The sequence below is a fragment of the Lynx canadensis genome, chromosome D1, assembly GCF_007474595.2.
Source record: "Lynx canadensis isolate LIC74 chromosome D1, mLynCan4.pri.v2, whole genome shotgun sequence".
NCBI classification, from domain to species: Eukaryota; Metazoa; Chordata; class Mammalia; order Carnivora; family Felidae; genus Lynx; species Lynx canadensis.
The window spans coordinates 110,632,615-110,638,292 of record NC_044312.2 but is presented as its reverse complement, the minus strand read 5'-3'; positions in this window follow the sequence as shown (position 1 = coordinate 110,638,292).

The following is a 5,678-nucleotide window of genomic DNA, read 5'->3' as shown; positions in this document are numbered from 1 at the left end:
CTGTGTCTCCCTCTCTCTCTGCCCCTCCCCAGCTCATGCTCTGTTTCTCAGTCTCTCAAAGGTAAATAAACGTTAAAAATTTTTAAAAAGGAGTTAATGTTTATGTATTTTTGAGAGAGAAAGAGAGAGAGCGTGGGCGGGGGAGGGGCAGAGAGAGAGGGAGACACAGAGAATTCAAAGCAGCTCCAGGCTCCGAGCTGTCAGCACAGAGCCCAGCCTGGGGCTCAGACCCATGAGCCGTGAGACCATGACCTGAGCCGAAGTCGCACGCTTCACCGACTGAGCCACCCAGGCGCCCCAAGCCCCTCTCTCTTCCGACCCCGCTCAAGCCCCTGGCCCCCGGCTGCCTGGACTCCCTCCCCCTGCTCTCGGCCTACGAGGCGCGCCTCAGCACCCGGCCCAAGCTCAAGGCCTTCCTGGCCTCCCCTGAGCACGTGAACCGCCCTGTCTTCGGCGCCCGTTAGTTGTGAGCGTGCCTCCCTCGAGAGGACTGCCCTTGGGGACCAACAAACACGGTGAGCGGAAAGCGGTGCTGTGGTCACTGAGGGTCTGGAGGGCACCGCGGACCCTCTGCCCCTCCCCGGGCAGCCTCGGGAGGATGAGGCTTGGGCTGGGCATCTGGGCCCCCGGGACGGCATTACCCACCTGACCTGCCACGAGACAAAGAGAGGTTCCGGGTCCCGACTGGCAGGGGAGACGTCAGGCCTTCAGGATCCACCCGGAGGACTTCCCGCGGGAGGGAGGTGCCCTCCCTGGGGGCACTCATGGTTGCAGAGCCCTCCGAGTCTGGGACAAGGGCAGCCGTGAATGTGGCAAGCAGTCCCCGGCATCTGTGAGTTCCACGGTCCGCTCACACACTCAGGGTGACCTCCGCACATGTTGTACCCTGGGAAGTGACACAGTCTGCCGTCTCACACGGGCAGCAGCGTTGCTCATTCTCACGTGTCGCCCACGGTCACCCTCCGGCAGCCCGGCGGGTGGCCAGCCGGGCCCAAGTGTATATGCCCCGAGGCCAGCCTGGATCTCTGGGTGGCCTGGCCTGGCCGACCCTTTAGACAAGCCTCTGCCCCACGGGGCTTCAAGCAGAGGCCCCGTGAGGAGGGTCTCTCGTGCACCGGATTTGGGGGCGCTGGTTGGCAGTTTGGGTTCCCAGAGGACAGCCGGCTTCTGTGTGCGGAACGCCCCAGGGAGGGCCCACCGGTCCCCGAGAGGAGAGTGGCAGAGCCCGGAAGCCCCTGTCGTCCTCCTGGGTTTCGTAGGGCCACCCCGGGTGACTGCAGGGCAGGGCTGAGGCCTGTGAGCCTCCTCTGTGCCCTGACAGGTGGCTTGGGGGGCGGAGGGCAGGACCCTCAGGCCGCGGTGTTTCGCCATGCAGGCCGCCGGGACGGTGGCCGTAGGAGGGTCACAGAACGGGCCGGGGAGACACCGGCATCCTGTAGATCCCAGAGCGGCAGGAAGAAAGCTGCTCTTTTGAAAGCTTCCTGTAACCAACAGCTTCCATATTCTTTGGGGTTACCGGGCTGGGCATTTTTTTTTTTTATGTTTATTTATTTGTTCTTGAGTGAAAGAGAGCGTGAGCGGGGAAGGGGCAGAGAGAGAGGGAGACAGAGAATCCCAAGCAGGCTCCGCGCCATCAGCAAAGAGCCTGACATGGGGCTCGAACTCGTGAACCTTGAGATCCTGACCTGAGCCGAAACCAAGAGTCGGATGCTTAACCAACCGAGCCACCCAGGCGCCCCATGGGCATTTTGATTGTATAGCTCTGAGACCCCAAGAAGGTGGATAGAAGGGGCTCCCGCGGTCAGGAGGAGGGACCCTGGGGAGTGGAGGGCAGGTCCCCTCTTTGGGCAGCTGGGGGCTCCGGGGAGCTGGTGCAGCCAGGTGTGGGGGAGATGAGACGGCTAGGTTGGGGAGAGGCTGGGAGCCCCTCCAGCTGGGGAGGTGACAAGTGACCCCCAGCGTTGAGCTTTCTCCGAGCGATGTCCCGGGCATGTCACTTATATTAACTCATTCGGTTTTCACAAAAGAAGCCACCTCGTAGATGCTGTCAATATTCCCACTTCACAGATGAGGACCTTGGGGCCCAGAGAGGTGAAGGCACCCTGCTCAAGGACATACAGCTGGTTAAGAGGCCAAGGCAGGATTTGAACTCAGGCTCTCCGGCCCCAGAGCGCGTGCCTGTAATGATTCTGCTCTAAGTGGGGATTTGAGCCACCACTTTTTATGTCCTGGCACAGGGTGACCACAGTGACCCACAGGGGCTTGGTAGCTCTGGTGACTAATTAGATGGGGGCAGGAACCCTAAGAGAAAGGTTGGGCTTCCAGCCTATCATGGGCAGAAGGGGGGCTGGCTCCCCTTTGGGGAACATTTGCTGGAACATTCAGGGATTGATGACTGGGTTTGCTCCCCAGCTGGTTACAGATGAAAAGCTCGTCCTTCCGGGAGCTCCGGTCCCGGAGCTCCGGTTCCTGAGTTCGAGCCCCACATCGGGCTCTGTGTGTCATGACATCTCGGAGCCTGGAGCCTGCTTCGGATTCTGTGTCTCCCTCTCTCTCTGTGCCTCCCCTGCTTGTGCTCTCTCTCTCTCTGTTTCTCAAAAATAAATAAACATTAAAAACAATAAAATAGGGGCGCCTGGGTGGCTCAGTCAGTTAAGCATCTGACTTCAGCTCAGGTCATGATCTCGCAGTCTGTGAGTTCGAGCCCCGCGTCTGGCTCTGTGCTGACAGCTCAGAGCCTGGAGACTGCTTCCGATTCTGTGTCTCCCCCTCTCTCTGCCCCTCCCCCGTTCATGCTCTGTCTCTGTCTCAAAAATAAATAAATGTTAACAAAATTTCAAATAAAATAAAATAAAGTGCACATTCTGTGGCTCCAGTATACGCAACGTTGTGCAACCGTGATATAATTCCAGACCGTTTGCATCACCCCAGAAAGAAACCCTTTAGCGTATATCAGTACGTCATTCCTTTCCATGCCGAGTAGTATGCCATTACCTGGATATACACGCTTTGTCTACCCATTTCTACACGGAGGGACGTTTGGGTTGTTTCACTTTTTGGCTTTAATTTTTTTTTTTCAACGTTTTTTATTTATTTTTGGGACAGAGAGAGACAGAGCATGAACGGGGGAGGGGCAGAGAGAGAGGGAGACACAGACTCGGAAACAGGCTCCAGGCTCCGAGCCGTCCGCCCAGAGCCCGACGCGGGGCTCGAACTCGCGGACCGCGAGATCGTGACCCGGCTGAAGTCGGACGCCCAACCGACTGCGCCACCCAGGCGCCCCCACTTTTTGGCTTTAATGAAGCGTGCTGCCGTGAACATTTATGAGACAATTTTTGGTGTGGACGTGTGCTTTCACTTCCCTGGGGCACGCCCCTAGGAGTGGGCGTGGCCAGGTCACGTGGTAGCTCATTTCGAGTAACCTCCAAACTCTTTTCCAAAGCAGCTGCACCATTTTATAAGCCCCACAGCAGCACATGCAAAGGCCCCAACTTCTCCACGTCTTCACCAACACTGTTGCTGTCTGTCTTTTCCACTCCTGCTATTCTGGTGAGTGTGAAATGGTACCTCAGCATGGCTATGGGGGCCAGGCCTGGGCCGACTTGGGGGGGAACGGGTGGAGAAGGAGCCATCATCTTCGCCCTCTAAAGAATCACGGCTCAGAATAGAGACAGACACGACGCTTCATTCACACACTGATTAGTACGTGTCAGGCCGTGAGTGGGCTAGACATCACGACAAACACCAGGACAGGTAAGATGTGGTCTCCACGCTAACGGACTCTCTTTAAGAAGAATCTAAGGCCTTCAGCAGCAGCCCACCCACCCATCCATCTCTCTGTCTGTCCATCTATATACCCATCTACCCAATCATCCACCCATCCGACAACCAAACATTTGACCAGCAGTCCATCAAAACATCCACCTCTCTATATATCCACCCATCCATCCAACTACCCATATGCCCGACCAGTCATCCTCTACCCGTCTATCCATCCATCTATCCATTCACCTAACCATCTATTGGTACAATCACCCATCCATCCGCCTATCAACTCTTTAACCACTAGCCTGTTTACCCACCCTTCCATTCAGTCAGCTACCTGTCCGTCCATCCATCCATCCATCCATCCATCCATCTGTCAACCACTGATCCACCTGGCCATCCTAGACACTGGAGCTGGAGCTCCAGCTTGGCTAAGCTGGGCTGGGCAAGTCAAGGGCATCAAGATGAACACCCTAGCATGCTTGCTGTTCGTTGAACACAAGTAAGGAAGGATTTCCAAGCCACGCTTTCTCCACCTGGACACAAAGTCTTCGCTTTGTGATTGAAAACACGTTTAGCCACTAGACCCTGACCAGTTGGCACCCCTACTACATTGGCTCAAACTTCGGGGCACACATTTCTAACCACTTCCCGCCTTAGATGGTCATGTGAGCACAGGGTCACTCATCATACATGACACCCGCCGTTTTTCGAGCCCTTCCTAAGTGCCAGGAAACTGCTAGGCCCTTTATTTAATTTTCACAAAGGCACCACGAGGCCCAGGCCAACCCCCATTTTCCAGATAAGGAAACCGAGGTTCAGAGAGGTGAAATACCTTGCCAAGGGTCACACAGTGAGTGCACGGGGAAATCCAGGCCTACAGGCCTTTTCTAAGACCTTGCGGAAGACGCAATCCTGTATCTGAATCCTGTATCTGAAGGATGTTCGCAAGATGCCGCCTGGGATGTAGTACTCCCCTGGCCTCCAGGAGGGGAGGCCCCAAGTACAGAGGGCTGGAGGCGGCTGGAGGCTGAACCTTCAAGTGGTCAGCTCGGACCCTCACAAGGAGCCCTTCCCATCCTGGACGGCCTGGCTGGTGTCCACTCACCTCTGAACGCTGACCACTCCCCAGGTCCTCAGCTCCTCTCAGGGCTGCGTGGGGGCCGTCCCCTCTGCCTCCTGGCCACCCCTCCCTTCAGGCGGTCACCCCCATCGTCTCTCCGGTCTTGGCTCACACGCCACTTCCTCAGCCCCCCAGTCACAGCAAGGTCCCCATTCTCCTCCCTCTTGCCAGCCTCTTCTCCTCCATAGTCATTCTGGGTCTGCTGAATGTGTATCTCCCACCAGCTGGAAGGTGCCAGGAGGCAGGGACTGGTCCCCAACACCCAGGAAGCCATATAGCAGGTGTTCCACAAACACTTGTTGAAGATGCCACCCGTCTGGAATTTTCTCCGGCCTCTTGCCATCATACCTCCTCCAGGGGCACTGAGCGCTGCCTCCCCTCTGAGGACCTCCGCCTGGGGGTATGAGCCCTGCCTCCCCGCCTGAGGGCCTCCGCCTAACATACTCCGTCGGATTCCAGCACCCGAAACCCTCCACATTCACAGTTGATCCCCGCCAGGGTCCCACCACTCACCCAGGGCTGAGCATGGGTTAAACATAGGTGGGCAATGCCTAAAAGGGAGGCCCCGTCCTCCCTTCTCCTCCATGAAGCCCCCCTGATGCCTGGGCCAGTGCTCCTGAGTACTTAGGCTGTCTGGGGCCCTTTCCTGAGTCAGAGGTGCCTGAGAGCAGGGCCTTCGGGACAGACACGGTCTGTCTGTGTAGCCCCAGCAGCTGGCCGGAGGCTCGGTCCCAGCCTCAGATGTGTGCAAAAGGAATGCACGAATGGGTGGCCATTCGTGTGGCTGAGG